General features: G+C 36.4%; 1 long non-coding RNA gene across 1 annotated transcript; it reads right to left on the bottom strand.

Annotated features, from left to right (window-relative positions):
• Positions 1 to 600: 600 nt before the first annotated feature.
• On the bottom strand, positions 601 to 2,117 carry LOC127533666 (uncharacterized). Its single transcript, XR_007941424.1, has 3 exons — positions 1,911 to 2,117; positions 1,074 to 1,182; positions 601 to 914 (listed from the first exon to the last, which is right to left on the bottom strand). It is a non-coding gene; the product is annotated as an uncharacterized LOC127533666 (long non-coding RNA).
• Positions 2,118 to 8,986: the final 6,869 nt, after the last annotated feature.

Raw genomic sequence — 8,986 nt, 5'->3', positions numbered from 1 at the left:
ACATAGCTTAAAGGTTAAACACATGCACCATATGTTGATGATAATGATAATATCTATGTTTATCTTTATAGCTGGTCTTAAGGCTAATTACGAGGCAGAGGTCAGCTGCTGCCTGGACACATCCATGATCACGCCACTGGTGGGACACAATTGTACTGGATTTCAGCTGAAGGCTGCTGTTCTGTCCAAACTGAGACATTTTTATTGTGACATACCCTCCACTGTTGTTAGCTTTTGATTCAATAAATTTTTTTGAGATGAGGAAATCACTATTGCATGTTTCTAGTTAAATACCCTATTTTTATGATATATCACTAAAGCATGCACTTTTTATATTTTCCATCAATTTCACCCAAAAGTTGAATAACTATTTGTGAGCAGTGTATGTAGACACATAATAGAAGCACATTTCAATAATATGTCTGCTGCAGTAGTGCAGTTTATCTACCTAGATTGGTGTAACAGTAAAAAAAAAAACATATGCTACTGATGTTTCTGACTAAAATCTGCTTGAAAAGCACAACTGCTTATCTGTCAAAATGTGTGTAACAAAAGTGTGCACTGAACACTGAATAAAGTCTCTGTAGATTATAGACAAAATTTGCATCTCTCATCACAAATTTCTGTTTATTCACCCAAAGTGCATGAGTAAAATACAAAACAGGTGAAGTACTAAAAAAGATTTATTTTCTAGAAAAGCCAATAGTCAACAATGCAGTTTAATTCTGGGACAGTTGCTCCAGCACCGACACCATGCGTCCCATCAGTGCAACCAAGGTTTTCATTCATCTTCTGGATGTTCTGGAGAATGGCAGAGGTCACGTCTTGGTGTCTTCCGATCTGTTCCAAGAACCGTTCCTCTGACCTCTCCAGATACTGCAGAGGATCCAAAGCAGCTTCCTGGTTCCCTTTTCCTGCATAAAAGCACCAAAAAGTACTAGTTGCCAGTAATTATTTTCTATTTTCATAAACACAGTTAACTTAAAGTAAATGTTCTATTTTGTGATTTTAGGATGGGTCAAAAGATAACATACTGATCATGTTGATGTCTGCATAGTCTAAACAGATCTTACTTGATTTGGTCTGTAGAGAGGAGGACGGCGTGGAGGAGCTGCAGGACGGAACCAGTAAGCTGCAGACTAGTGCTCCTGGTAACTGGACCTCATCATCCAAGGCTGACAACTAAATAAAATGAACAAGGCATGCTGTTGATAGCATCTGTAATACAAATGATTTTATCCATTAACTGATTTATTGCTTTGTCCATACAATGTTAGAAAGTGTTACAAATAATACCTGTAATAATTTCCAACAGTGATAAATGCCTTGTTTTATTTTACAACAAAAAACACCAAAAGCATCTGTGTATAAGAAATCAGCGCATTGGATTTCCACATCTGCAAAGCTAGAAAATCACACATCAGAATTTTACCTTGAAATTATGAAAATAGCTGCAGATTACCAGTACTCTTTACTTCATTGTGTTAACTTGATCATTTGAATCAGTTTTTTAGACTTGTATTACTGATACGAAACATAATCAACACATAAATTAAAATGTGTTCGCAAAGAGTTCACTGGTTCTTCAAGGAAAATTTCAATGATAACCATATAGTTCAGTAATATGATTAATGGGTCATTGTGTAACAGCGTGGGAGGTTCTGAATACAGGTCTTGGACTGAAATATTGCTGCGGCTTTCCTCCGGTTTTATAAGGAGTTGTTTCATAGCTTGTTAGCTTACCAGCGGCTAACTGGCTGGCAAACAATAGTTCAACGCCAACCTCTAATCAGTGATCCGGTGTCCGGACCGCGTTAGCTGGCGGAACGTTCATAATACTGATGTGGGACTGTTGTAGCTAGCGTATTCATAGTAGGATAACAGCAGGATGTTGGAGAAATAAAACTTACCATTATCAGGATCGCTGGTCTGCATGGCAGACTCTTAGCGCATCGCACTGCTTGAATGTCTGTGTATTTCAGGCCGATTTCAAAATAAAACTCAATAAAATTCTCGTCCGGGTGAGTGTCCTTCATTGTCGCTTCGCCATACGGACATGTCCCTTCCGGGGCTCGGTAGGAAAAAAAGATTTGATATATATATAATGAAAGTTGATATATATATATAATGAAAGTCGATATATATATATAATGAAAGTTGATATATATATAATGAAAGTCGATATATATATATAATGAAAGTCGATATATATATAATGAAAGTTGATATATATATATATAATGAAAGTTGATATATATATATAGAATGAAAGTCGATATATATATATAATGAAAGTCGATATATATATAATGAAAGTTGATATATATATAATGAAAGTCGATATATATATATAATGAAAGTTGATATATATATAATGAAAGTTGATATATATATATAGAATGAAAGTTGATATATATATATAGAATGAAAGTCGATATATATATATATCGACTTTCATTATATATATATCAACGTTCATTATATATATATCAAGTTTCATTATATATATATCAAGTTTCATTATATATATAATTTCCTAAACGGCATGCCATAATATATATATATATATATATATATATATATATAGTGAACCTATTTCTGTTAGTTATAGCACCTCCTGGTGGCCGTTCTTGATAATTTCCTTAGCTGATCACCTGTTCATGTCATGTGACTAGAGTCAGGAAGTGTTTTGTCTCTGAGAGAGAGAATGTGGTCAGTAAGACCATAGACATAATAAAGAGTAGACGCCGCTCGGGGTGCTGCGCACCATGGTGAAGACCTGAAAGACTCTGTGGACGGTCATCCGGCTGATGTTCAGCTATTTGGCTCTGTTTTGTAAAGCAAAACAGGTACTGGATCAGAAGTCACTCCACATTCTTTACTGTTCACTAGTCTTACCGTACTTAAACTACTGTGTAGAGGTTTGGGGCAATAATTACAAGAGTTCGTTACATTCATTTTTCATTCTCCAAAAAAGGGCAATGAGGACAATTCACAAGGTCGGGTATCTGGAGCACACCAACTCATTATTCTTACGGTCAAAATTATTCAAAATCACAGATTTGGTGGGATATCACACAGCACAAATAATGTACAAGGCTAAAAAAAAAAATACGACCAGGAAATATTCTAATTTTTTTAGTAGTTGAGATGGGAGATATGATTTAAGAAGAAAATGCAACTTCAAAACGTGTAGTGCCTGAACCACCAGGAAAAGTTTCTGTGTTTCAGTCTGTGGAGTCAGACTGTGGAACCGTATGAATGTGGAGTTGAAGAAATGTACAAGTATAAACCAGTTTAAAATACAGTATAAAAACATGATTTTGTAGTATGAGGGTATGTGTACGTGCATGTACACACGTGGACAAAATTGTTGGTACCCCTCAGTTAAAGAAGGAAAAACCCACAATTCTCACTGAAATCACTTGAAACTCACAAAAGTAACAATAAATAAAAATTTATTGAAAATTAAATAATCAAAAACAGCCATCACTTTTGAATTGTTGATTAACATAATTATTTAAAAAACAAACTAATGAAACAGGCCTGGACAAAAATGATGGTACCTCTATAAAAGATTGAAAACTATTTGACCAGAGTGACATGATTAACTCAGGTGTGTCATTTAATTGACATCACAGGTGTTTCCAAACTCATAATCAGTCAGTCTGCCTATTTAAAGGGAGACAAGTAGTCACCCTGCTGTTTGGTGAAAAGGTGTGTACCACACTGAACATGGACAACAGAAAGCGAAGGAGAGAATTGTCCCAGGACATCCGAAAAAAAATGATAGACAAACATCTTATAGGTAAAGGCTATAAGACCATCTCTAAACAGCTTGAAGTTCCTGTGACAACAGTGGCTCATATTATTCAGAAGTTCAAGACCCACGGGACAGTAGCCAACCTCCCTGGACGTGGCCGCAAGAGGAAAATTGATGACAAATTGAAGAGACGGATCGTTGGAATTGTATCCAAAGAGCCCAGAGCAACCTCCAAAGAAATTAAAGGTGAACTCCAAGGCCAAGGTACATCAGTGTCAGATGGCACCATTCATCGTTGTTTGAGCCAAAGTGGACTTCATGGGAGACGACCAAGGAGGACACCACTGCTGAAAAAAACTCATAAAAAAGCACGACTGGAATTTGCAAAAATGCATGTTGACAAGCCACAAAGCTTCTGGGAGAATGTCCTTTGGACAGATGAGACCAAACTGGAGCTTTTTGGTAAGGCACATCAACTCTATGTTCATAGACTCAAAAACCAAGCATACGAAGAAAAGAACACTGTCCCTACGGTGAAACATGGAGGAGGCTCAGTAATGTTTTGGGGCTGCTTTGCTGCATCTGGCACAGGGTGTCTTGAAAGTGTGCAAGGTACGATGAAATCTGAAGACTATCAAGGCATTCTGGAGAGAAATGTGCTGCCCAGTGTCAGAAAGCTTGGTCTCAGTCGCAGGTCATGGGTCTTCCAACAGGACAACGATCCAAAACACACAGCCAAAAACACCCAAGAATGGCTGAGAGAAAAGCGTTGGACTATTCTAAAGTGGCCTTCTATGAGCCCAGATCTGAATCCCATTGAACATATGTGGAAGGAGCTGAAACATGCCATTTGGAGAAGACACCCATCAAACCTGAGACAACTGGAGCTGTTTGCTCATGAGGAGTGGGCCAGAATACCTGTTGACAGCTGCAGAACGCTCATTGACAAATACAGAAATCGTTTAATTGCAGTGATTGCCTCAAAAGGTTGTGCAACAAAATATTAAGTTATGGGTACCATCATTTTTGTCCAGCCCTATTTCATTAGTTTGTTTTTTTAAATAATTATGTTAATCAACAATTCAAAAGTGATGGCTGATTTTGATTATTTAATTTTCAATAAATTTTTATTTATTGTTACTTTTGTGAGTTTCGAGTGATTTCAGTGAGAATTGTGGGTTTTTCCTTCTTTAACTGAGGGGTACCAACAATTTTGTCCACGTGTGTATCTATGTGTATGTACATATGTATATATATATATATATATATATATATATATATGTGTGTGTGTGTGTGTGTGTGTGTGTGTGTGTATGTATAAATATATATAAACGTGTGTATATGTGTATTTATATAAACATGTATATGGGTGTATGTATTTATAGAGATAAATATAAATAGATAATATCATATTACTTTATTGTATCTTACATGTGTAAATATAAATTGAATGTTATATAATTAAATTTTAGGAAGCTGGAAATTATCAATCAATAGTTTATGGAAAAGGGGTGGGATTAAATAAGTGTTTGCTCACTTCTTCTGACTCCTTTTTGAATATGTAGATCTAGTCCAGAAGTGTGGCATAATTTTTCTTCTTCATGAAATTGTTTTGTATGCATGTGTATGGATATTTATGTATAGGAGTCTTGGGTATGTATGTCTATATGTATTTGTTTGTATGTGTATGCATATGCAGTATATATATGGATATATAATATCCATTCTTTGCTCACCTGATACTCGTGTTTACATATTCGAAATAAATATCTCAATCAATCAATCAATCAATCAATCAATATATATATATTCATTTTCTCTGATATATGACTTCTATCTATTGTTGTATATAGAAATATGTGTTCAGTCAGTATTTTGTTTATATATGTATATATAGCGTAATCATATATTGTCTCTTCAAATATTAAAATAATTGACTTTACTGCCATTATCTGCTTCTCTAACATGTATTAGTGTGTGTGTGTTTACAGTGTTTGCAAAATACCTGTCTACAGTTGAGCTTAATATCAGAATATTCTATTACCTATTATTAGTATTATCTATTATTCCCGCTATGAATATTAAAATACGCTGAACCATTTGTCCTCTATCATAGCTACATGTATGACGTTTGCAGCAAAAAAATAAAAAATAAAAAACACGTGAAAATCAGTTTAATATTCAGAGTTAAGATGGATGAAATGCGCTGTCAAACAGTGCTGACTGGAGCGGATGACTGGACCAAGATGGCGGCCCCACCGCTCATCAGCCCCAATAGGCAGTAGCAGTCGATGCAGCGCCTACTCTTTATATATGTCTATGAGTAAGACAAGCTGATGTTATCTGCATCCATCTGCTCCAGCGTTTGATTTTGTGGCAGCATCGCCAGTATGTATACCTTATTTCATGTTTAACTGCGTTCTTACATGAGTATTGGAACAGATAGTAATGTTATGAGTTGAGTATGGTATGTCGATGCATATAATGTTTGCCTGCGCTAAAGCTGTCTGTGTTGGCTGATTATGATTACACTTTGTTTGCGGTTGCGCAAAAGTCGCGGAGATTGGTTGATTTTGCACGATCGCAACATTTCTGGAGGGAATTGTTTGGGGATTGTTTGATTTATGAATGAGAATGTCCTCAGAGAGGAAGAAGGACATTGGGAAGTTCCAGCAGACCATGTTGGGCTTCCTTAAAAAACAGAGAACAGGTGTTTACCACTTTTTTTGCTTGCAAACTATGATTTGACATTAGTAAAATTTACTGAAGCAAATCCCATGAATGTAAACATTTCATAGATTTGTTCAATTACCTTTTATGAATGAATGAAATGACAGAATACAGGAGAAATGCTGCCCAATTTTTTTTCATGTCTGGACTTAGAAATATTCTAGGTGCTACCCATATACACACGTGGACAAAATTGTTGGTACCCCTCAGTTAAAGAAGGAAAAACCCACAATTCTCACTGAAATCACTTGAAACTCACAAAAGTAACAATAAATAAAAATTTATTGAAAATTAAATAATCAAAATCAGCCATCACTTTTGAATTGTTGATTAACATAATTATTTAAAAAAACAAACTAATGAAATAGGGCTGGACAAAAATGATGGTACCCATAACTTAATATTTTGTTGCACAACCTTTTGAGGCAATCACTGCAATTAAACGATTTCTGTATTTGTCAATGAGCGTTCTGCAGCTGTCAACAGGTATTTTGGCCCACTCCTCATGAGCAAACAGCTCCAGTTGTCTCAGGTTTGATGGGTGTCTTCTCCAAATGGCATGTTTCAGCTCCTTCCACATATGTTCAATGGGATTCAGATCTGGGCTCATAGAAGGCCACTTTAGAATAGTCCAACGCTTTTCTCTCAGCCATTCTTGGGTGTTTTTGGCTGTGTGTTTTGGATGGTTGTCCTGTTGGAAGACCCATGACCTGCGACTGAGACCAAGCTTTCTGACACTAGGCAGCACATTTCTCTCCAGAATGCCTTGATAGTCTTCAGATTTCATCGTACCTTGCACACTTTCAAGACACCCTGTGCCAGATGCAGCAAAGCAGCCCCAAAACATTACTGAGCCTCCTCCATGTTTCACCGTAGGGACAGTGTTCTTTTCTTCGTATGCTTGGTTTTTGAGTCTATGAACATAGAGTTGATGTGCCTTACCAAAAAGCTCCAGTTTGGTCTCATCTGTCCAAAGGACATTCTCCCAGAAGCTTTGTGGCTTGTCAACATGCATTTTTGCAAATTCCAGTCTGGCTTTTTTATGAGTTTTTTTCAGCAGTGGTGTCCTCCTTGGTCGTCTCCCATGAAGTCCACTTTGGCTCAAACAACGACGAATGGTGCGATCTGACACTGATGTACCTTGGCCTTGGAGTTCACCTTTAATTTCTTTGGAGGTTGCTCTGGGCTCTTTGGATACAATTCCAACGATCCGTCTCTTCAATTTGTCATCAATTTTCCTCTTGCGGCCACGTCCAGGGAGGTTGGCTACTGTCCCGTGGGTCTTGAACTTCTGAATAATATGAGCCACTGTTGTCACAGGAACTTCAAGCTGTTTAGAGATGGTCTTATAGCCTTTACCTTTAAGATGTTTGTCTATAATTTTTTTTCGGATGTCCTGGGACAATTCTCTCCTTCGCTTTCTGTTGTCCATGTTCAGTGTGGTACACACCTTTTCACCAAACAGCAGGGTGACTACTTGTCTCCCTTTAAATAGGCAGACTGACTGATTATGAGTTTGGAAACACCTGTGATGTCAATTAAATGACACACCTGAGTTAATCATGTCACTCTGGTCAAATAGTTTTCAATCTTTTATAGAGGTACCATCATTTTTGTCCAGGCCTGTTTCATTAGTTTGTTTTTTTAAATAATTATGTTAATCAACAATTCAAAAGTAATGGCTGTTTTTGATTATTTAATTTTCAATAAATTTTTATTTATTGTTACTTTTGTGAGTTTCAAGTGATTTCAGTGAGAATTGTGGGTTTTTCCTTCTTTAACTGAGGGGTACCAACAATTTTGTCCACGTTTGTAGATCTAATTTAGCCTTTTTCATTAATGCTCTAAATGATTGTAAATATTTTGTAAGATGAGTGAAATGATAAAATACAGGGAAGTCATGGCCAATTTTTTTTTCACATCTGGACTTAGAAAAAATATTCTCGGCATTTTGACTTTTTAATTTATGTTCTGATCTGCTGTATAATAATCAATGACTTTTTGTTTTCAGAGCTAGCAGTCACTCAGCCAGTCTATGATCCCGTAGTTAAGGTCTCACACATAGTCATTAAATTAGGTTAATTAATATTTTCCCACAACCAAACATACAGAAAGATGCACAACATCTATGCTAAACATGCAGTTATGTTACAAGCCAGACAGCATACTACAGAGGTTTACTAAGAGACCAGACACACATACTACTGGTGAAAGTGCAGATTGCATGAAAATTGTGTACTTAAAACTCACATTTTGATGAAATGTACTTAAATACACAAATCCCATGACAAAACCAAGTGCTAGAAAAATGTTAAATTACACAAATAAAATGCACCAGGGGCCACCAAATAGCACTAAAAACATCAAAATTTTCTTGGGGGGACATGCCCCCAACGCCGCTGTTACGCAAAAGTGGTGCAGGCTACTTTATTTCTAGTGCAGGCTACTAATACTTCTTAGGAACACTCTGTGGAGTCATGGTGAAAAGAAGGT

The sequence above is a fragment of the Acanthochromis polyacanthus genome, chromosome 4, assembly GCF_021347895.1.
Source record: "Acanthochromis polyacanthus isolate Apoly-LR-REF ecotype Palm Island chromosome 4, KAUST_Apoly_ChrSc, whole genome shotgun sequence".
Classification (NCBI taxonomy): domain Eukaryota; kingdom Metazoa; phylum Chordata; class Actinopteri; family Pomacentridae; genus Acanthochromis; species Acanthochromis polyacanthus.
This window is presented reverse-complemented; position numbering and strand designations above follow the sequence as displayed.